Source organism: Sorex araneus, chromosome 1 (genome assembly GCF_027595985.1).
Source record: "Sorex araneus isolate mSorAra2 chromosome 1, mSorAra2.pri, whole genome shotgun sequence".
NCBI classification, from domain to species: domain Eukaryota; kingdom Metazoa; phylum Chordata; class Mammalia; order Eulipotyphla; family Soricidae; genus Sorex; species Sorex araneus.
This window is the reverse complement of record NC_073302.1, coordinates 53943979-53968380: the sequence shown is the minus strand read 5'-3', so window position 1 is coordinate 53968380 and position 24402 is coordinate 53943979. Positions and strand designations below refer to the sequence as shown.

Below are 24402 nucleotides of genomic sequence, written 5' to 3'. Positions count from 1 at the left end.
AACATTGGCTAAAAATAGCTAAAATTCATCCCTTAGCTTGAAGTTGAAAGTTTATCTTCTCCCTAGCACCTAGCGTGGAGCAGAAGGCTACTGAGTTCCCAGTCATACTGAGGATAACTTATCAACATAGTCCCATAGTATCTTCAGGATTACAATAAGGGAGGTTATATTTCATTTTCATTGTCATCTTTAATTAGCGAAAAATGCTTATGAGCATCTGGAAAAGTTCCTAATTTCTATATTTTGATCTGGGTTAAAAATAAGACACAGATATAATAACAAGTAGCCCTATTATGTTTCCCATAACTTATACAAGCTTGGCATTAAGTTTTTCCACATCATGTTGATCAAAATTCATGGAAGTTTCAAATTGCATATTTTCTTTGGCTTATATATGGTAAACTTATTCCAAATTAAATATATGCATTGTAAACTTTTTTTAAATTTTAGATGCATCACTATGAGAAATTGTTATAACTATTAATCATATCCCAGATACTGGCAAGTGGGTTATGCAGCAATTGTTTATTTTCAAGTTCAATAACTCTTTGGGTCACTCAGGTGTCATTCAGCATGCTGGAAAAGTTAACCTGCTCATATTTTTCCATGATAGCTTTACTCCCTTTCTCCCTTATTCTGGAATAATATTTTGTGTCATTTTAGCCGTGGGCAATAAGAATTTATTGTGCTTTATGCTGCTGCATTCCATTGCTAGTTTATGGTGCTTTGTTACCTTAGACTGGTATTTAAATCTCACAGTTGAGAGACACCTTAATACCCCAGTTCACATTAAGACTACTACATTTGAATGAGACGGCAAGTCAATATCCATAAAGCCCCTGTGTGTAGCTGCCTGGGCAAGCAGGACTCTAGTGGGGAAGACTGGTGTCTCGCCAGCAGTGTAGAACTAGGAGAGATTCCACATGGAATTGTGGAGATGAATTAGGCAATGATGTCAGGTATCAGGACTCTGAGAAATAGGTCATTTGACACAGGCCAGAGCCTTACCGTGAGGCTGTGGAACTAAGCACTAAAAGATGGGAGAGATTAAAAGAGTCAGAAAGAAAGGGAAGCAGGCACTCAGAGTGACGATGCTATGAGCCTGAAGGTGAAAATATGTGGAATATGTATCAGGTGTCTGTTTAGAAACAGCTATAAAAGGTCACTGCTTTAAACTGAAAATGGTCAGGAGTAAGCCTCAGCCAGAGCTGGTCAACTCAATGTTTAGATCAGACCTTCAGCCCAAACATTACACTGCTTTCCTCGGCTTGTGTCTCCCCACTAGTGACTCATCCATATCTGTTAGTGCAGCTGCTCCTGTTTAGACTTGTTCACATTTTTTACCTGGGAGTGGTCCTTTTAGAGTAAGAGTATAGTATGTCTGGGTATAATAAACAGGTCAGGCAGCAGGACCAGAAGTTTCGTCTATTGAACTGAGCTTACCTGGAAGAGGGGAGCAATGGGAGAGGTTCCTGGATGTGGGTAAAGGGACACGAACACTCTGGTGGTGAGTGTAGGATTGGAGCAATGTATACATGAAACCATCATTGACAGTACTACCAATCCTAGTACCTCAGTGAAAATGGAGGTAGAATGATAAAAAATAGTTCAGGGAGGACAGAAATGCTGAATGGCATGAAATTGTGGAGGACCTTGATTATTAGATTAATAAAGATTTATTACGTAGGATGTAGAGACATATCTTGAGTTGGGTTTTTTTTTTCTTAACCATACTCAATTGTGCTCAGGGTTTGCTCCCAATTCTGTGCTCAAGGATTACTCTTAGTAGGTCCCAGAGAATAATATGAGGATCCAGGGATTAAACCCAGGCTGGTGCCATGCAAGGCAAGCACCCTACCTACTGTACTAAACTGTCTGTTTTTAGAGAATGATACAAAGTCATAATTGAAATAATCTAGTGTGCTGTAAGAATAATCAGTAGTAGTAGATAGTAAAAGAATCAACACTATTCTGAGGTAAATAGATGTTCTAAACCAGACTGTGTGACAAAAACACCACTAAATTCTCCTTCTACTGCCAAGATACCCAAATGTATCATGACTTTTTTTCTCACTCAGTCCAGGTGCAGCCTTAAAATTTAGCATTCTCACCAAGCATGGTGACAGCTAATGTACAAAATGAAAGTCATTTGCCAACGCTGTTGTAACCAGTAAGTGGTGAGATTCCAGGGTGCGCATTTCTCCCATCTAAAAGGTTAGAACTACAGATTCAGAGGGCTTCATGGTTCTGTGCCACAGAGACAATAACTTGCATGCCTCAGTTCTTATGTTTTCTTGGGGGAAAGATGATAAAGATGGTTTTAGGGTTTTAAAGTCACATATGAAAGCTAACTCTTCTCCATTAAGGCTCACGTGTTAAAATTCTCCGTTGGCAAGCCTATTCCAGAAATGGCTCTCTTAGTGTGCAGATGCATTGATTTCATTTCAAGTGCACTAAAGAGTGTTGATGGAGTAGCATATGCATGAGCCTATCTGGGCGTGATTTTCCACAAATTGTTAAACAATTTGTACTATAATAATGAGTCTGCAGGGGTTAAGGTGCTTGCACACAGCCAGGTTCAATCCCTACCACCGTATATGGTCAACTGACCCACCAACAGTGATTTCTTAGTGCAGATCCAGGAATAAACCCTGAGCACAGACTGATGTAGCCCCCAACCAAAACACACACACAAAAAAATCCATTCTAATCTATGTTTTATTTCCCCCCACAAAATGCTAATGCTAGTGCCTTATAAATTATACTATGAAAATTATTCTTGGGTCCTAATTATCAGAATATTTTAACAGATGATTGCAGAAATGTCCACATGCTGTGATACCACTTCTTGGCATCTACCCCACCCCAGCCTGAACTCAAAACATTTGAAAGGATATATGCACACCTATGTTCAATGCAGTACTTAGTATAAAAGTTAGGATATGTAAACAACTCAAATGCCCAACTATGGATAGACAGATCAATAAATTGTGATGTGCATTTGTGTATACACCCATATACATACAATGAAATATTATGCATCTATAAGAAAGGACAAAATTATGCTATTTGCTGAGACATGGATGGAACTAGAAGATAGATTGAGTGACATCACAATGATATACAGAATGATATCTCTCACATGGGACTTATCACTTCTCGGCCTTTTGGCTAAGATCAAGTGTAGTATCACATGTGGGACTTAAAGATATACAGTAAGCTGCAAAAAAGGTCTAAAGACAGCATAACTAGAGAGTTGCTTCACCAAATTGAGTGTATGGCTGGTGTCTTTCAAAAAGCAAATTTTAATTCTGATGAAATTTAACCACTAATTTTCTTCTTTCATGTTTTATTTTGTTTTGTATTAAAGAAATCTTTAAGTTAGCTTTTTTATACATAAGTGTGTGTTATATAGTGAAGTGCATGTTTATGCACATATTCCACTACCATTGTTCAAGGATTATTCTTCTCCACTGAATTGTTCTCTGTACCTTTGTGAAAATATATTATCTCATGTGCATGATTAGTTATATTATAGATTCATTTGTTCTGTTTCAGTAAGAAATTTACATTTTTATAGCAATACCACCTTTTACCTAATACCTTGTGAAGCATGAGGTTTTCTGGCCTGACTAGTAGGAACAGGTATACTCCTGATCCTGTGTTAATGCTGAAAATGAGTACCTCTAATTCTTTGGTAGTATTCTTTCCCTTTTTCCTGCTCTTAGTACATCTACACATACGTGTGTTTACCTGAATACTCGAAGGGGAACTTCTGGAACTTATTTATACTCTCTCTCTCTCTCTCTCTCACACACACACACACACACACACACACACACACACACTCTCTCTCTCTCTCTCTCTCTCTCTCTCCCTTTCTGCTTCTCCTCTCTTCCTCTCTCTCTCTCTCTTATACTCAATTTATAATCTCTAGCCACTGTGAGATCCCTGTCATTTTTATTTTTTCTCCTAAACTCAAGAGCCAACTTGATTTCACTGCGCTACATCCTGGAATTCTCTCAAGACGTTCATCTGGGACAATATAGGGCTCACTTTATTTTCCTACCCATATCTCAGAAGTTACTGCTTTTTGGTATCTTATGCCCAGTGTCTTGAAAACATTTTTAGTATAGTTTGTTTACTTTTAAGTGGGAGGGTACATTATTACTCCATCTTGATCAAATATGGACATGTACCCCTGGTCTCCAGCAATATTGATGCTTCCCAGCTCCTCAAGACCTAAGCAGCAAAGCATTCTTAATCTAGAATACATCCAAACAGTGATATTAACTGAAAATCAATCACTGAGTGACCCCTGAAGCTCCCTAAGCAATACCTAGGAAGCTGCCCCAAAAATAAACCTATATGTGTGTACATGGATATATACATATGAGAGTCTATATACATACACACATATGTATGAGCTATATGTTTTGAGTACTTTCCTAGTCCAATCTAACACTCAAATTTGATAATTCTAAACTTATTCCATAGATCACATCTCCTGGTTTTAAGGAGGACCCTACTCTTTCCATTGCATCACTGATTCCTGTTTTGGGGTTAAGCTTTTTCCCTCAGGTGAAAGAATCTAAAAGAAAAAGACAAACATATGTCACATGTGTAAAAGGTTTTCACTCAAATGTCAAAAAATAGAAACCTTATATTATAAAGACCCTGGATTTTTGTCAAATTTTGATGATGTCACGTGTCTCTGGTAACAAAATACATATTGAGGATTAGTGAGAAAAGCAGTTCAGTCTCTTTTCCAAGCACATCACATTTAGATTCAGTGCCCTTTATAATGTCTCACGGAGCAAATATCTACAGTTTGTCCAACTCCTGTGTTTGCAGACAAGTTCTCTTTCGTGAGGGAGTAGTTCCTGATGTCTCGGGACTGCTCGTGATATCTCTGCTGGAAACAGGTCCTGCTTGCCCACAGAAAGCCAAGGGGGCATGAGCCTGTTCTCAAATATTGTGGTTTTTGCCAAGAGGAAAAGGGATTCAGGCATTTGATGCTGAGTTTGCAGAGTCTAGTTTTTCCATGAAAGAAGGCATTGTGCCTGGTCTCTCTCCCCAGCAGTTGGGGGTGGAGGGGACAACCAGCACACAGGCAGCTCCCCAGCAGCAGCAACATGACCCCCAAGGCAGCAGGCACTCAGCCCCAGGGCTCTGATTACATAACAGCTCCTCTTCTCCCAGTCTTTCCAGGCCTGGAGAAGCCAGGAGTGAGGCAGCGGCCTACACATGACTGCCAGGGGTGGTTTCCTTCTCACTACCTGGGACTGGAGTGAGAGCACAGTGGGTAGGGCATTTGCCTTGCACGCAGCCGACCCGGGTTCAATTCCTCAGTCCCTCTCGGAGAGCCCGGCAAGCTACTGAGCGTATCCCGCCCACACAGCAGAGCCTGGTAAGCTACCTGTGGCATATTTGATATGCCAAAATCAGTTACAACAAGTCTCACAATGGAGACGTTACTGGTATCCGCTCCAGCAAATCAATGAACAATGGGAAGACAGTGCTGCAGTGCAGTACTACCTGACACAATAGCATGCACTTTTTCTTTTCCGCTCTCTAAGTGTTAAAATTCAGAGGCTACCTGGTATGGGAAGCAGTTCTGCGGGTCTCTCTGTTAGGAGCAGTGAGGCTCTTTTCATCAGAATCTCAGGCTCAAAAGTGGGTAATTGTTTGTCTAATCTGAAATGGACCATTCATTCCTACAAGTCATTGTTCTGTGGAAAGATCTATGACAAATATGAGAACAAGGTTTGAAATGTGGGATGGTACTCACAATCAGTTATTACCTTCAAACCTTTCAACAGAGGAGAGTAGATTAAGAACAGTAAAATATCAATTTTCAAATTTGAAAACACTGGTAAGGGACCCAAGAATGGCGTGTCCCAGCAATAGGTGTATTGTCATTACTTGTTGAATACTGACAATGTTCTAACCACTGTACTAGAGCCAAGGATGTACATTCAGTAGGACAGACAAACCTGGCCTTCATATAGCTATGTTAAATGAAGTAAAAAGTTTCTGAACTTTTACTATGCACTCTTCCAAATAGAATACATAGGACATAGCTGAGCAGTCTGAATTCTAATGGGGCAATTTAGGTCTGGTAGGGAATGTTACTCGAGTAAGAAGACAATGATTAAAAAAAAAAAAAAAGATTTGGAGAACTTGGAGGATGTGTGACCAGATAGCCACCCTTATCTGAGCATTTGTCAAGCTTGCACTCAGATTCTTTTTTTTCTTAAAGAAACCTTGTTTTTTGTAACACATCAGTCTCAGGTGTGCACGTGTGTACTACTACATGTGTATACTACTACATTAGCTCACCAATAAACCCAATTCTATCCTTCAGCATACAGTTAACCCCTTTAACCCAATTGATATGCCTCTCTTCCCCTTCCCTTTTGGTAATTGCTCATTTGGTCTAATCTAAATGATTGATTTACTTCTTGTTCCTTTATTTGTACCACATGTGAGTGAAATCATATGGTGTTTTCTTTCAAGGAAGGGGTCTTTCAAGACTGGGGGATGGAGTAGAAATTATCCCGGTGAGGAAAGGGAATTCCAAACAGGAATTCAAGAGCATTCTATGCAGAGGAGCCAGCCGAGGTGCTGAATTCCCACACATTCCATATGTCTGTGAAAGCATAAAGCCGTCGAGAAATTGCCACAGTAAACTACAGGAAGAGCAGCCTCAGCTGAGGGAGAGAGAACAGTGGGAGCACATTGCTGGCACTCTGGGGGCTGCAATAAGATTTTGCACTTTGTTCTGAATGCAATTAGAAGCCTTTGACAAGTTCAAAAGCAGGAGAGAACCGCATCTGATTTATGTCTTGAGAAGTCTGCTGTGACTTCTGTCAGGAGGGAGAACTGATAGGATAAGTCATTAAGGAAGTGTAGTATTCCACAGACAGTAAACTGGGACTTTTGACTAGAGAGCTGGAGAAAGTGGAAAGAAGTGAATGAGCTCAGGCAGATGGAGGAAATAGCATGATAAAAAAAAAATGTGGTCAATAGATTAGTATGGAAGAGGAAAATTTCCTATACAACCAACAGATTGTTTAGGCTTTCCTCGCTGAAACTGATATGGCTCCTATGTGGCAATGACACATTCCAGACTGCTCCAGTCGAGATGTTAGAATACTGTGGAGAACTACTTAGGTGTGCAACTGCAAAAAGTCTAGCTGGGGAGCTGAGTCCAGTGATTTTGTCACTAAATCCTGACATATTTCCTGTTTTTCATCTCTATTAAATGTTATATCCTGTGTTTCTCTTCCAGCCTTGGCAAAGCTCAAAATCAGAAAAGACAGCCGAACCCCCACCCCCAATCAATAATATATGATTAAAAAGTCTCGAGTTCAAAGGAAGCTGAAATGAACAGGGAAGGGAGGGGCTTCTTTTTTTAGAATTTGGTGGGGGGAGAGGGGATTAATAAAGAAACTATTCTCAACTTTGAAGGATGAGCATTTTTAGCACTGTTGCATCAGACACTTATTTACCAAGCTTCTTCTGTGTTCCAGGTATCATTGAGGTCACCTGGTATACAGCAGAGAATGAAAGAGAATTAAATAATCTCTTTCATACAACTTACATTATAGTTGGGTAAATAGAAATAAGTACACTGACATGAATGTATGAAATTAATAGTATACTAGAAGGCAATAATGCTACGGAGAAAAAATGAGCAGGTTGAGAAGGATGGATAGTACCTGTGTCATGGGTGGAGGTTGTGATTTAGTTTATATTTTTCAGAAATTTATACAAGGGTAAAGGGGGGAAGCCCGGCACCTGTTCTCCCATGCACTCACTCTTTCCCTTCAGTTCTTTTATCAATGTCTGTAAAAAACTAAAGCACGCCAATGGGCATGTGCACTCGCGGGCTCTCTGGGCGGCTCTATCTCACTGCCCATGTTTGGTGCTCTGGAACCGCTGTGTGTGGCTATTGGTCATGGGCAGGCAACGAAAGGAAGAAGGCCAAACTGGTTGCTTGATCAGTTTATTTCATTCTCTCTCTCTGCTTCTCTCCCAGCTCTCGATCTCTATCAGGATCTCTGGATCTGGACCCCCAACCCACTCTTACAGCCTACTTAAATCCCCCCAGCATGAGGGAGTTGGGGCGTACACATAGGTGTGGTCACAATCAATAGGGTAAGGTTCCTTTCCCTCAGGGGATGCTTCTCCTAGGACTGATTCTCTTTCAGCAGGAGGATCCACCCAAGGGCGGAGTCCCATGAGTGTGTTTCTCCTCTTTTCATCCAGCAAACATATAAGAATTCATAATATTAATCATTTTGTATGGACATAATAAGAAATGCATTAAAGCTTATAGAATTGCTCTCCTGGAGCCATCTCAATCTCAGACTACAGTGCTCAGGCCAGATCAGTCTTTCCTATCCCTCGCAGGGTCCTAGTCTCGTCATTACTTTTGGATCATGACAGCATTTATCTATGATCAAGCTCTTAACTTATAGTTAAGAATTAGGCACTTTGGCCAGGTCCATCTTGATGCCAGGGTAGCACATAACTAACCGCTTGCCCTGGATCCGTCCCGTCCCTCGTCGGGACCCTGCTTTTGGGGTGCTAGGAACTGAGGGCAACTGAGGCTTAAGTGGAGAAAGCAGATGCCCAGGAATGAATAATATTTGAAGCCAATTAAGTCTCAAGTTACAAAAGCATAATATTGTCTTCTTGTGTCTATACAAAAAGGACATTGCTTTAAAGTAAGTTATTCAAAAGGCATAAGAAGAGGAGAAAGGCAATATTAACTTATAATATAAGTTCAGTATCCTAGGAAGGTCTGACCTTACAAATTAGACTCAGATTAGGGGGAGAAGCTGATTAACTCTTTTTGGGGAAGAGAGCATAGAGAAGTGATAAAAGCTAAACAAAGGGATGGGAGCACTGTGATGGGAATAACCCAATAAACCTAAACTACCTGAGACTATATTATCCTACAAATGTCCACTGTTTTATTCTTATTTTTGTATCTGTTCATCTTTAATTTATCTGTTTATGTTTAAATTCTTATGTTGCAGACGTGAGTGAAGTCATCCAATGTTGGTCTTTTCCATTTCTGGTGATAGTGCCTTCCAACCTTTACTTTAAGCCTGTATTTGTCATTAAAGCTCAGTTTCCTATAGATGGCAAAAAAGTCGCATTGTGCTTTTTTTTTCATTCAGCCACTCTATGCCTTTTAATCATTGGATTTTAATTTTAATTTCAATTTTGAGTTCAGACAAGTAATTAATGAAGTTTAACTATTTATTGCCATTTTATTTATTATCTGTTTTTAGGTTTTTTCTTGATTTGTAATTTTCCTTTTCCCCTCTTCAGATTCTATTCTTTTATCATTAACAGCTTTCTTTATGTATTTCCTCCTTTTATGACTTACTTTGTTTTGTTTTTCTTTTGTAGATTTCATTTTTTTTTAATTTTATTGACTCACAGTGACCGGAAATATTGGTGGTGAGGAATGTAGATTCCATTTTAAGGTTTTCTGGAAACTTGTGTATAAAGTTTTGTACTTGTGGCCAATTCATCTTATACTCATTTTGGGGGCCACATTTTTCTTCTCCTTTCTACCGCCATATTGTATAATTGTACTGTCTTCTACATCTAGGTAGAATTGCTTTTCCTTATATAAAAGTCTTTGTATAAAAGATATTTCCTTTAATATTTAATATTTCCTGCAAGGGTCATGAATCACTTTAATTTTTGCTTATCTGTAAAACTCCTTATCCTTTTTTTGACTGTAAGTGTTAATCTGGCAGGTTCAAGCATTCTCAGTTGAAAATCCTTTTCTTTCAGCACTTTAAATACACTCTGCCATTTTCTTCTGTCCTGCAAGTATTTCTGAAAAGTTCTCAGATCATCTTATGAGGGATTCCTTATATGCAATTAATTTTCCTTATATGTTTATGGGATTCTGTTCTTATCTTTTTAACACTTTACAGTATACTGAGGGTGTCTGATGGGTTTGTTTTGTTTGAAACTCTACATATTTGGGACTCAGAATAGTTGGAAGTTCCTTTCACAAATTAGATAATTTCTTGGCATTATATATTATAATAGCATTTCTACCCTATTCTTTCATTATCCATCTGGGACCCCTATTATGCAAATTTTGAGCGCCTGGATATAACCCCATTGGGCTCTTACACCATATTCACAGTTGGTGCAATCATTTTTTTTATTTGCCTTTCTAAGTATTGTACATTACCACACTTTCTGTTATATTGTTTTCTTGTTAGCTTTTAAGTCTATTATAGTCTATAATAGTCTACCCATAGTCTCTAATCCAGCTACTATTCATTTGTTTTTGTGGGGATGGGGAAGGTTGCTGATTGATTTTGGTAAACCAAGATGATTCTTCGGTTGTTAACTTCTTAGCTTATTGTTGTTAGGTGATGTGTTTTCAATGGTGTTCACAATTATATTGTACTCAACAGCACCAGAGTGCCCACAACTCCCCCTCCCTGCCCCTGTCACCTCCAATCCACCTACTCCCCTCCAATCTTATTCTCAGTTTGTACCCCAACCCCCAGTTTGTTATCAGTTCACACTATCTGTAAAGGTAACCTGTTGAGATAATCTCTTAAGGTTTTATGGGGAGTTTTATGGGGGCACACCTGGCTGTGCTTAGGGGCCATTCCTGGCTCTGTGCTCAGGGCCATGCATGGTAGTGCTCAAGGAACCACATGCTGTACAGGGGACTTGAACCAGGTCTGTAGCCACAACCCCATACAAGATCTTTACCTCTGAAAACTGTCCAGCCCATCCACTATTGTATTTTTATTATGTTTATTGTTTAGGAAGTTTCAACAGTGTTAAAATTTATGGTATTGTTATACAAAATCACCAGTCCTCACCATCACCAAAGAACCCACAACCCTCCACCACTGTCCCCACATGTTGTTCTTACTCTTTGAAGCAAGTCTAAACATGCTTCTTGCACACTTGAAAAAAGTATAAATTCAGCTGTTAGAGGGGGTTACATTCATCTCAGAGCTGCAGTTTGGACCACAGTTGATCAGAATTTCCAATACTCATCAGAGATGGGTAAGGAGAGCGTATTTCTTTTCTTTTTTCCCATATTCTATGGGCTTTTGTATTTGGGAAGATATTTAATTGATTTTTCGTTTCCTTACTCAAGATTAACCTGTCAAGTTTTCTTCCTCTAGATTTTCTTGGTGGTTGTATGATTCTAATATTTCATCCACTTCTTTTTCTTTTGTTTTTTAATTTTTATTAGTGAATCACCATGAGGTACAGTTACAAACTTAAGAACTTTCATGTTTACATTTCGTTTGCATCCCTCCACCAGTGCCCACTCACCTCCACCAATGTTCCCAGTATCCCTCCCACCACCCCCACCCCATCCCCCATCACCCCACTCTGCCTCCGAGGCAGGGCATTCCCTTTTATTCTCTCCTTTTGGGTGTTGTAGTTTGCAGTAGAGGTATTGAATGGCCATCGTGTTTGGTGTATAATCAACTTTCGGCATGCATCTTTCAACCTGAATGGGCACTCCCAACATCCTCTTCTAGGTATTCCCTTCTCTATCTCAGCTGCCCCAGCATGTGAGGCTAGTTTCCAAGATGTGGGACAGACCTCCTGGTCCTTATCTCTACTACACTGGGTGTTAGTCTCCAACTCTGTTACTTTATATTCCACAGAGTACGATCTTTCTATGTCTGTCTCTCTCTCTTTCTGACTCATTTCACTTAACATGATACTTTCCATGTTGATCCACTTATATGCAAATTTCATGAATTCATCTTTTCTAATAGCTGCATAGTATTCCATTGTGTAGATATACCAAAGTTTCTTTAACCAGTCCCTTCTCTATCTGTCTATCTGGTTTTGGGCACTCTGGTTTTTTTCCAGATTGCGGCTTATAAGCAGTGCTGCGATGAACATAGAAATGCAGATGTCATTTCTACTATACCGTTTTGCCTCTCCGGGATATATTCCCAGGAGTGGTATTGCTGGGTCAAATGGGAGCTCAATTTCTAATTTTTTGAGAATCGTCCATATTGTTTTCCAAAAGTGGGCTGAATGAGTCAGCATTCCCACCAACAGTGAAGGAGAGTCCCTTTCTCCCTACATCCGTGTCAACACCGGTTGCTTTTGTTCTTTTGGATGTGGGCCAGTTAGAAGAGGGTGTTTCTAACTGCTTCCCTCCCAGTCACACTTCCAGTTTGGGTGCTCTCGGCTCTGACGGGTGTGTGAATAATCCCAGTTACAGGCTTAGGTGTGCTTAGGACAGTTGCTTCACACATACACAAAGGTCAGCCACAGAGAGACGTCTCTCTGGCGGAGAAGCCCCCAGTGGTGGTGCACCAACAGCTCCCAGTGTGGTCCCTGACAAAAGACATCCCCTCTGGCAAAGGCTACTTATATTTAGAAGCTGCTTATACTGATGCTCACAGGCTTAGGCCGACAGTCAACATCCTGGAAGGCACAAGCACCTAGTTGGGGCCAGCATCAGGGGGCAGGGTACTTTCCGCCTTGACCCTGACTCTGTGGTTCTTTCCTAGCAATCTGGCTTTTGTCATTTATGTTGTTTACCCCACCAATGTTTCAACACAGATCTCCTTCCCCTGGGTCCCACTGCCTTCCGGAAAAAAAAAATTTCCAATATCAACAATGCTCTCCACATTAACATTGTCCCCAAGTACCCAAATCCCATATGAGAGACTGTCTCTGTATCTAAACTCCGTACCACAGTTTTTGGAATCTTTCCTCCCGTCCCCTCCCTTTCTCTCCTCTCCCTTTCTCAATCCCTCTCCCTCTCCCGCCTCCCTCTCCTTCCCTCTCCCTCTCTCTCCTTCTCCCCTCACAGCTCTTCAGATAAAATTATGTTAGTTTTGTTCATCGTCACCCATCACTTTCTCCCCAGGAGCACTGCTCCTCCAGGCATCTAATCCTTTTTTCAGAGAATAGAACTATTCAGTGCATCTGTTGTGCTAAAAAAGCAGGAGGGAGGTAAGTCCAGTTGTCCTCACTCTCCTGTAACGTAGCTGTAACTCCCTGACAGGATTATAAATAGACACTCAGAAAAGACTCGCTGAGAAGGCAGGCCTTGAGCAAAGACAGAATGTGAGCTGAGATGCACACAGGTCTGGAGGAAGAGGAAGCAGGCAAAGGACATCCCAGGCAGAGAGCAGCCCTGATGGAGTCCCTGAGGCAGAGGCATGCTTCATGTGTTCAGGGAACCACAAAGAGGCTAGTGTAGTCTGGCAGAAGTGATGTCACCAGGGTTCTGTTGGAGATAGACCATCGAAGGGGTCACAGGCAGAGGGCATATTGTGTAAGGCCTCATAAATAGTCACGTTAAAATAGCAGCGAGCGTAAATTCAATAAATGCCCTGATTTATATTGCCCTGAGTCAAAATTGCACTAAGCATCCTGGGTTTTTTCAGGATCAAGCAAGGGCAGACAGGAGTGATTTCTTTTACTGGAAACAATGTGGCCAACTGAATGTTATAAAGTTGACTCTAGTAAAACGAGGTTTATCAGGCTGGATCTGCTACAAGCCAATATTGCTGACTTAATCTGACTCACATGTGTTGGGCACCTGCTCCGTCTACCTGGGCTGAGCGGGGCTTCTGCAGACACCATGCCTGGTGATAGGCCTCATCATGGAAGAGGTTCCAAATGACACAATAAAGTTGCCTGTGAAAGTTTGCCCCAAAAACGTTCCAGCTGAGACCAATTAAGACGAAATCTCTAGGATTGAGTCTAGGCATCAGTACTTTTTTCTGAGCTTGAGTGGGTTTAAAAAGTCCCTTACCCCACCCCCATTTTACCCATCTAGAGGCTAATATTAGAAAAGAATGATTTAGAATATTTTCCCCTGAACTTCAAGACACTTTACTAGTCAGATCTAGTCTGTGTTCCTGTTCTTCCATCTTGTTCCCACTTCATAGAATTCTGCATTGCAAACTTTACCCTTGTAATTGCTATGGCCTGGACATTTTCTTGCCTGGAAAGGGCTCTACCATCCCATCCTTTCTAGCTAAGTCGTGGCAGTCTTCAAGGCATACAATTTGCACCCCTCCTTAAAGCCATCTGGCAGTGCTACAACCTGGAGTAATTTCTTCCTGCTGGTCTCATGAGGTGCCTACACTAGACCAAGGCTGAGAGATGTAAGGTGTCGGATGCAAAGACTCAACTCTGAAGTTGTTAAGTAAGGCTGCTGTGGACAATAAGCAAATGAATTGGTGACACTGTGTGCCACGGAAATTACACTTACTGAACAGAGCTGGATTGGTGCCTAAGTCATAGCTTGTCAATTCCTGCTCTAGATCACAGGTGTGATACTTAGCATCCCACACTCCATTATTTCCCCATAGGTGTCTTTTCCCTGCTAGATTCTAGGTCATAGGCAGAGAAGAGGATGCATAGTTTTCTCAGGTGATTTAAAGCGGGATTAAGTAACAGGAGGTCCTGGCTTAGAAAATGTCTTGAGCCATTTTCATCTGTGGTTTCTATTAGAATTGTAGCACAATCATCTGTTCCACATACTTTCAGCCTCCCTCCACCCTGTTTGCATCCCAATTCTCTACTACAGACTAGATCAGATAGTTCTTGAGCCCAGTGAAAGATAAAACACACACAGTGAAAGTCATTAAGTACTGTAGGGCACATCTGTTGGAAGCCACATGTCATAAAGATGGTTAGAAAGACTAGCATCATCACTACTGCCTATCTGAAGGTAGTTGGAGGAGCAGTGAGTTGTGACAACCAAAGGCTAGGTAAAACTTAATTCATAAGGGGAGCCCACCCCATCAAAAATTGTAGGCACAGCAAGGAAGTGATGCCACATAAAGGGAAGGAAACTGTGAAGGGAAAGGCTGGCATACTTGATGGGGAGGGTGGGGGAGGAATTTACCCTGACCCTTTTCAAATAGACATGAGCTGGCATCTGTTTCCTCTTTTATATTGGAAGTCTTGGGTTTCAATGTCACAAGAAAAATGCTTTTGATTTCTTATAGCTTTGCCCACAAAGAGAATATACTTTGCTATTAAAAAGAAAGGTCAGCATTTCATGGTTGTTTATAGCACATATTTATGCACTTTTGTCTCTTTTTTAAGGTAAAATCCAAAGTGAAGAACAGAGACCCCATAGGGACTGCCAGAAGCTCTATAGCAAATCCAGTATAAGACTAAATCAGTATTTCAGGGGGCATTTATGAGGAAGCCACAGGAAGGAATACAGCAGTTCTTTGGACTATAGTACACATCCATAAATTTTAAAAGACACTAGAGCATAAGTGACACTTAAAATAGTTGAACAGAGAAAGCGAGGCAATAAATCTCCCTGCCTATCCACTGTTCCAAGCCACAGCAAGCATCTAAGCGCAGGTTTATTTTAAGACCCCAAATAGTCAGGAAACGGGGACCTTGGGAAACTCACTCACACTTGCTTTTGCCCTTTCCTGGCACCAGGACACAATTCCCAGGCCTGTCTGCCCTGCCCCCAAGGCCAACAGGAATGATGTGAATGAGTCTGATGTCCCTAAAATAGACAGGTATTGAAAGTCCATCAGTGGGAAAATGAGGAACTCTACACTTTCCTTAATAAATCCTTCCTCAACCCTGAACCAATGAACCCTGAACCAATGAATGTATCTCGCTGGTTCTATGCCGCCCCATGTCTATGGAGTGCTGGAGACAGTTTTATAGCCAGCTCAGAGATAGATTGTAGAGAGAAAGACAGGGTCATGACCTAAAGCCTCCTGCCTCAGTTTCTGGCTGATTTTGGAGAGAGGACAGAGGTTCCTTGGTTAGGAGACCCATTGCCAAATCCACAGTAGCTGCTTCCTCATTTGTAAATAAGTATTAGTCTGCTCACATTGGTGCAGCAGAGTAGAAACAACAGAAAATTCTTTTTTCACAGTTCTTCTGGAGCTAAAGTTCAGGATTATGGTATCCAGTATGGTCATATTCTTCCCCATTCATAAAGCAGCATCTTCCCCCCTGTATCCTTTCTCTTGGGGTGGAAAAGGTGGAGGATTTCTATAGTGTCTCTTTCATAAAAAACACTACTCCTAGTTCATGAGGGCTCCACTGCTTCATGAAGCACCTCCCAAAGACCCTTCATCCTAATACCATCACAGTGGCATTAGGATTTCGACATATCGAAGGGGGGTTGGGAGGTCCCCATAAGGCACAAAACAGACTTTCGGACCATAATAATTATTCCCATCTCCCAGAATTAATTACATGGAGAGTTGAATGAAATGTCATTATGTGGTGAATCCAGTATAGTGGCTGGAGCAATAGCACAGCGGGTAGGGCATTTGTCTTGCATGTGGCCAACCTGGGTTCAATTCCTTCATCCCTCTTGGAGAGCCTGGCAAGATACCAAGAGTATCCGGCCCACACAGCAGAGTCTGGCAAGCTACCCCATGGCGTATTTGATATGTCAAAATCAGTAACAACAAGTCTCACAATGGAGATGTTACTGGTGCCCACTCGAGCAAATCGATGAACAATGGGACTATGGTGCTACAGTGCTATGTGGTGAATCCAGCTTAGTGCTTGGTACAAAATGATGTTAAAATCTGTTCATTTCGCATTTCTTTTGCTTCCCTGTTGAATCTGTAAATCAAGAAGTTAATCCTCTTCTTTGCTGAAGTCTACCGCACATGCCTCAGAAGATGAGGGACCTTTCTGAAAAGTTTATGTTTGACCTGATTGTAGGAAGGAGCAGAGATATTCATGATGTGCTGCCTGATGTTAAGAGACTTCTTATCTAGTTAAGAAAAAAGACACAGAAGAAATAATGAAAACACTGTGTCAGTAGAGGGAGAATTGAAAGGAGTAGATGAATGGCTACTCTATGAATGCATTGTAAATGACCAAGACTTCAGTCAACTCCTGGAAGTTCTATTCCCAACCATCCATTCAACTTTGGTGCTCTCTATGGGGACCTACCATGTGCATGTTAGAACTTGCAGAGAAAGCTTGCAGATTTGGGGGCCAGATGCTGGAGCCAGAATGCCTGGATCTGCCACATGAAAAAGAGTCACTTGACCTTGGGCAAATTTCTGAAAAGTTTCTGCTTTTTGGCTATAAAGTGGAGTCATAACCACATGTACCACCAGGATTTTGAAAGGAGTAAATGAGCTAATATGTAAAAAAGCATTTTGAATGGTTCCTTGGCACACAGTAAGTGCTCAATTAATGTTAGTCATTATTATATTGGCAGTACATGCTGTTGCCCCAGCTTTCTCCCTTCTTGAAGTGCTTCCTAGCAGGAAACTTAAGAATGCCCTTGGGAAATCATATTATATACTTGAAAGTCATTAAGAGAGTAAATCTTATGTGTTCTCACCACCAAAAAAAGAAATGATAATAGTGTGATGTGATAGAGGTGTTCATTAACATTGGGATGGTAATCATTTTGATTACCAACATCTTGGTAATGCTGGGGGAGAAGGAAATTCTTTGGGGTGAGGTTCCAGGATCAGGGATAAAGAAGTCAGATTCAGGCTTTAGCCAACTTAGCTTTTCATTACTCACCCATATTATGCCTTTTATATTTCCTTTGTCTATTTGCTAGTTAATTTAACTTACTTTTTGACAAGTCCTCATGAAAAAAAAATCCAATCTTTTTGTAACAAATAAGTCAAAAAAAGTTAAAGAATTTGCCTTCTATGGAAACAAAAGAGTGAAAATAGTGTAAATTTGAGGTCTGGAATTGAAGTTTAATGAAACTTCATTGGCTGTCTGAATCTTCATTTCATCTTTATGAGTCTTCCCTTCTTATCACTGAAAATAGGTTGATAATATGACTCTCAGGACTAATTTCAGAATCAAATGAAATCAAAAAAGTAAATTTTTTGTAAATTTTATTTGTTTTTATTTTACCATTTTTATTGAGGTGTTGAGATTTACAATAATGTAAATTAATTTCCACGCATACTTCATCCCAACACCACACCCATCACCAGAGAACCCACTTTTCTTCAACAGTGTCCCAAGGGCCCCTCTCAGCCACCCCCACCCCAGGTAAGTGCAGTTTCTAGAAAAAACTTCCAGTTCCAATGACTTCGGCCACCTGTGTCTTTACTATGTTTCTTTATATCCCACATCTGAGATTTGTTGTTGTTGTGGCAGTGGTGACACATACATACATAGAGATGAAAAAAGCTAAATTCCTAAAAGTTCACAAATTTATAAATCAATGGCAGGTTAGTATAAAATTTCAACTAAAAATATTTAGTTTTACACATATATAATTTTTAATTAATCGCAAAATTACTTGCTAATACATTGTAAGAGTGATACAAAATAGATCAATTTCACAAATATTTGACTTAGTATCAAATCAAATTTAGTAAGAGTAAAGAGAAGAGAATTAAGAAAAAAAACTTTTTTTGGTTTGGGGGCCACTTCCAACAGTGGTGAGGGTTTACTCCTGGCTGTATGCTCAAAGATTGCTCCTAGCAGGCTTGGGGGGCCATATGAAGTGCCAGGGATCAAAGTCAGTTGGCCACATGCAAAACAAGCACTGACCTTCTCTACTCTCTCTCTCCCTCTCCTTCTCCCTCCCTCCCTCTCTCTCTCTCTCTGATCCCCAGAATTTAAAAAAATTCCAGAAAATATTAATAGGCTTATAAAAGTATAAAGGTGTGTTTTATCCTAAAAATGGAATATATAGCTTATGGTAAAATATATTTTAGATAATGCTTAAATATCTGCATTAATAAATTAGATTGTAGTAAAAAAAAATCTATAGTTGTAAACAAAAGAACACCTGAATAGACTTGAGAACATTCACTGTAACTGAAATATTAATACATTAGTGAGAAAGGCTAAAATAGCAAGCTCAAAATAGATCATTCTTAATCTAGTAGACATCTACCGTAAGTGCCATGTGCAAATTCCATACTCAGTGGCAAAGTGCAAAATTTGTCTTATCTTTTAAAGAAGTTCCGTTAACACTTCTTAGAAAGCTTCTTTTAAGGCCATAAATTCCCTAAACTGTTGCCTGATCATGAAGCTCTGAATTATTTCTTCAAACCTTAATGAAAATCTAGCTGGACAGAATATTCTTGGGGAAGTGTTAATTTCATTGAGAGATTTAAAAAAAAAATTATAACCCATCATTTCTAGATCATAGTCCCATTTGATAGACCAGCTGTGAATACTATGGGCTTGCTTTTGTATGTAGGGCCCTATTTTTTTAACCTTGCTGCTTTCAATATTCATATGATTACACTGTGTCTTCTATTTGGGGGGTTTCTTTTCCTTTCTCTTCTACTTTCTAATAAACTTTTATACTTTCAAAATAATTTTTTGGATCATTGCAAGAATAGCAGCAAAAGTAGAATTTCGAGGACCCCAAGGAACAGGCAGTCTCAGGGGGAATTTTTGTATTCTTGAAGCCCTTTTTTCTAACCTAGAACAGTTTGCTTCTTTTTCGCTACACAATGGAATACAGATGCCATTGCTGTTTAATGAAAGATCTTGAAGAAGAGTACTCATAAAATAGAGAACTCATGCTATCTGAGTACACTTCACTGGGAAATGAGACTATTACATACATGAGATTCAACAGGCATGAAGGAAGTAGAAGTGTGTACTCAACATCCTTCCAGAACAGACAGGGAGAAATGAAAAACAGAGGACAAGGTCCTGTACTATGGCCAGCACAGGCTAAGTTGGCCGGATTGATTGGGTTTTGTACAATTAGAATTCTCTAATGAAACTGAAACTTGGGCATGGTCTTCTTGTCACCAATCAGTTACTTATTGCCACTTTTGAAGGTTTGCAATCTTCTACATTTTCAGTGATTATCTTGGTCTGTTTTCAAAAATGTTAGAAAAGTTGGGTATGGAAACTTGTAAAAATCAGGTTTGCTAAACCTCTTACCACAATTAGTTTCAGTTTTGGGTTTTTTTTTTTTCTTAACAGGAGAATGAGCACCCAACTTCTGATTTATGGATGCCTTTTTATCTTTGGATTTTTTGAAGCCATTTCCAACATACACACAGGCATACACACATGCATATGCACAGTCTCCCTCCTTAACTTCCTCTTTTTGTTAGCTTAGACATTGTAACTTTAAGCTACCTGAGTTTTCTTAGGCCTCTAGAGTTATCAAGCAGAGTTACTCTTAAGCCTTTTTGTAAGGTCTCCAGAGTTACCAAGCAGTGTGTTTAATTGTACTTTGCTTTTAAAGAGGAAAAAAATATTATATAGATGCTTTTCTTTTGTTTTTGGGGGGTTTTTTTGGGGGGGAGGTCACACCCAGAAATACTTAAGGACTTGATGTGGGCTTTATGCTAAGGGATCATTCGATCATTCCTGGACTGACTTAGGGGCCATATGGGATGTCAGAGATCAAATGTGTATTGGCTCTATGCAAGGTAAGCACCCTACCTGCAGTACAGTCGCTCTGGCCCCAGATGTTTTGCTGTAAGTTATCTATTTGTATATTTTTTCCTTTTCCTATGTTGTCATTATTGCAATGACTAAAGAGTATACACATACTTGGTTGTGGTGCTTGCACACTTTGGTCCTAGGGTTCATTAGGGGTTATATATTCAGTTGCAATGCTTGCCACACTCAGCCACAGTGCAGGTCACACTCTTTTTTTGTGGTGCATATATGTGTTTGCTAGGGCAGTGGGGGGGAGGGAATAAAACATTTTTAAATGTGGTACCATATGAATGTCTGCTGGGGATCACACTCCTGGGTGTGCTAACTGCATATCTTTATCAGAAATTTTCACCCAAAGTCACAAGAGTGTTTAAGCTGTCTGCCATGTGTTGTGGTGCTTGGAATCCCAAGCAGCAAAGCTGCCAGACTGTACTTAATACATGTAGGCGGCTCCGTGAGTCAAATTAGAAGCCTCATCCTTGCAAGGCAGGTGCTTTGGCCACTGAGCCATCCTAGGATCCTGGAAGAGCCTTTCTTATGTCTAAAAAGTACCATCCACATTCCACAACAACACCTGGAACACTTTCAACCTATAAGAAGATAAACAAGATAGTTGAGAAAACAGAGTGAGAGAATTTACATGGAATTCCCTTTAGTTACGTTCAAAATTTGCATCAACAGTATATTTTAACTACTCAATAATCGATTTCATCCCGTTGTTCATGGATTTGCTCAAGTGGGCACCAGTAACGTCTCCATTGTGAGACTTGTTGTTACTGTTTTTTGGCATGTTGAATACACCATGGGTAGCTTGCCAGGCTCTGCCGTGCGGGCGGGATACTTTCAGTAGCTTGCCGAGCTCTCTGAGGGATGGAGGAATCAAACCCAGGTTGGCAGCATGCAAGGCAAACACCCTACCCACTGTTCCATCACTCCAGTCCAACTACTCAATAATAAGTTAATAAAATATATATTAAAAACCTAATCCAACTACACTGATATTTCTTGCACTTCCACTCTGCCAAACGCTCTACCTTATTTTAAGCATCGCACACCCAGCCTAGGGGCTGACCTTCAAGTTCATGGATGCAGAGGGCTAAAGGCTTGAGAAAACACCTTCCCTTTGCCCGCAGAAAGGCAAGCAAGCCATGTGAGCCAAAATCACATGTTGACACTATTAAAATCCCAATAAAGAACACACTGGTGTGGTTGGATATTTTCATAAGCATTCTGGGAGAAATTTTGCCAGGACTTCCCCATGCAAGGATGCAGGTAACATTACTAAAATAGAATGGGGATCTGTACTGTCTCTAAAAATCTATGTCATTCAAAAGGATTGTATTGACCATCTGCTGTTCCCTACCCACTGTAGTCTATCAAAACAAATCTTAGAAAGTACGTTTATCCAGAAGTAGGGTAAGCCAAAGAAAAGAAGATGATAATCATCATTGTACTCTCATTCTAGAAGCATAGCCTAGTGATATGTCTATATTGGTTTTAAAGTTCAAACTCCCTTTTATCCTTCACTTTTAATACTTTATCTCTGGAAGGTATGTGGAAAGACAAGTTTCATTCCAAAAACATCATTCTGTCAAGAAGCTTTTATGTGAAAATCCATTATGATTATGGAATGCTCAACTTCTCTGTTGGCAGTGCCTGCTGAAAAATAATGAGATCCCTGCACCATTTGTTGCCAAGGAGATAAGACCAAAAATTCATTCAAATCTCTTTCTGAAACATGGCAGGGACCATTGTGTCTAATGTGTGACTCTTTGAAGTGGTATCGGGAGAGATAAGCCTGCACGAGCCTGTGTGTCTGTTGTGTTGCCAGCTTCCTGAGCCCAGAACAAGAATGGGGGCCCAGAAGAAAATGATCACAGTGTTCCTCGGTGCATAATAAAGCCTGCACCTCCTCTTAATTCTTCTCCTTGTGAGCCTGCTGTTCTCAACTGTAATGAACTTTCAGAGCATCACAGGGCATTGTTTGAAGCCACGGTTCAGAGAATGATTCCAACAGATCAGAAATGCGTATCAGGGAGAGAGGAGGGCCTCCAGATTTTGCTGAACACTTTTATAAGCACAATGAAATTGTTCCCAAATGGTACAGTTTCAGAGAGAAAATATATATTAAAAACTAAACTGAAGGAGCATAAAGTAAAATTTTAAATGTAACTAAGCCTTTTGTTTTCTAATTTTTTAGACTCTGTACATGTTTTATATAAAACTTGATTACAGAATTAGGGAGTTATTAAAAGTATTTAGACAATTACTTTTTGGTTAGTGTAAGTCAGTGATAAGGAGCTGTTAGTTTTATGGGTTGTAGAAATTAGATGGTAAGCTACTTTCTGTCCCATTTCAGACAGCTTTTAAAGATTTAAGGAAACATTACCCATTTTAAAGCTAGAGAAGGAGAGATATGGAGCTGGGTGCAAGAAGAGTAGCGGAGGTATCAGAGGCAAGTGTCAAATATCTCAGACACATTAGTGGTATCTAGGTGTGGTATCTATAAATATCTGAACCACAGAGCCAACAATACTATAAGGTGTCAATCAAACTACAATGATCAAACTTAAAAATTTCCCTGTTAATGAGGAAAACTGGGGCATGGGATGGAACCAATAGACACTGGCAGAGGGAAGTTGACACTGGTACCATGTAATACTGGCCCTCCAACTTGGGTCTCTTGCACACAAAGCATAGGCTCAACCCATTGATCTATCTCTGATGTTCTATTCTAACTTTGTTTTTTATATTTAGCACTGTAATTTTAAAAGTTTTTCATAATATAGCTTTAGGCACATAATATTTAGGCACCAGTCTCACCATCCTTGTCACAGCTTCTATCCGGGGCACCCTATCTGGTCCTCTGAGCACTGTGAAAAGTGATCTTTGAGCACAGAGTAAGGGGTAGCCCCAAAACCAAAAAGGAAAAATAATAAAGAAGAATAAAATGGCAGTTTTCTTCAATAGATATTTAATAGCTACATTACACTATTCTTGGTGTACAGAAACCAATAATCTCAAATCCTAGACAAGCTCTTGGCCCTGGGGTGAAGCCTATACTAAGACCTATTTCTTTTTCTTTTTTTTAATTTTATTGAATCACTGTGAGATAGTTACAAGCTTTCATGTTTGGGTTACAATCTCACAATGATCAAACACCCATCCCTCCACCAGTGCACATTCCACTCCACCAGTGCACATTCCCACCCCCCACCAATATCTCCGGTATACCCCACTTTTACCACCCTCCCCCTACCTCCATGGCAGACAATATTCCCCATACTCTCTCTCTACTTTGGGGCATTATGGCTTGCAACACAGACACTGAGAGGTCATCATGTTTGTTCCATTATCTACTTTCGGCATGCATCTCCCATACCAGCTGATTTCTCCAGCCACCATTTTCTTAGTGATCCCTTCTCTATTTCATCTTCTTCTCCCCTCCTCTCAATGAATAAGGCTTCCAGCTATGGGGCAATCCTCCTGGCCCTTGTATCTACTGTCCTTGGGTATCAGCCTCATGTGATGTTATTCTATACTCCACAAATGAGTGCAGTCCTTCTATGTCTGTCCCTGTCTTTCTGACTCATTTCACTTAGCATGATACTCTCCATGTCTATCCATTTATAAGCAAATTTCATGACTTCATCTCTCCTAACAGCTGCATAGTATTCCATTGTGTAGATGTACCAAAGTTTCTTTAACCAGTCATCTGTTCTAGGGCCCCACTTCTAGGGCACTTGGGTTGTTTCCAGATTTGGGCTATTGTGAACAGTGCTACAATGAACATATAGGTACAGATGTCATTTCTACTGTGTTTTTTTGCATCCTCGGGATATGTTCCCAAAAGTGGTATTGCGGGGCCATATGAAAGCTCAATTTCTAGTATTTGAAGGACTGTCCGTATTGTTTTCCAGAAAGGCTGGACCAGTCAACATTCCCACCAACAGTGAAAGAACGTCCCTTTTCCCTCACATCCACGCCAGC

The 24402-nt window shown here is 40.3% G+C and overlaps 1 protein-coding gene across 2 annotated transcripts in view; it reads left to right on the top strand.

Annotated features, from left to right (window-relative positions):
- The window catches only part of ADAMTSL1 (ADAMTS like 1), a 488758-nt gene that overhangs the window by 406920 nt on the left and 57436 nt on the right, over window positions 1–24402 (top strand). The window lies entirely within an intron of this gene.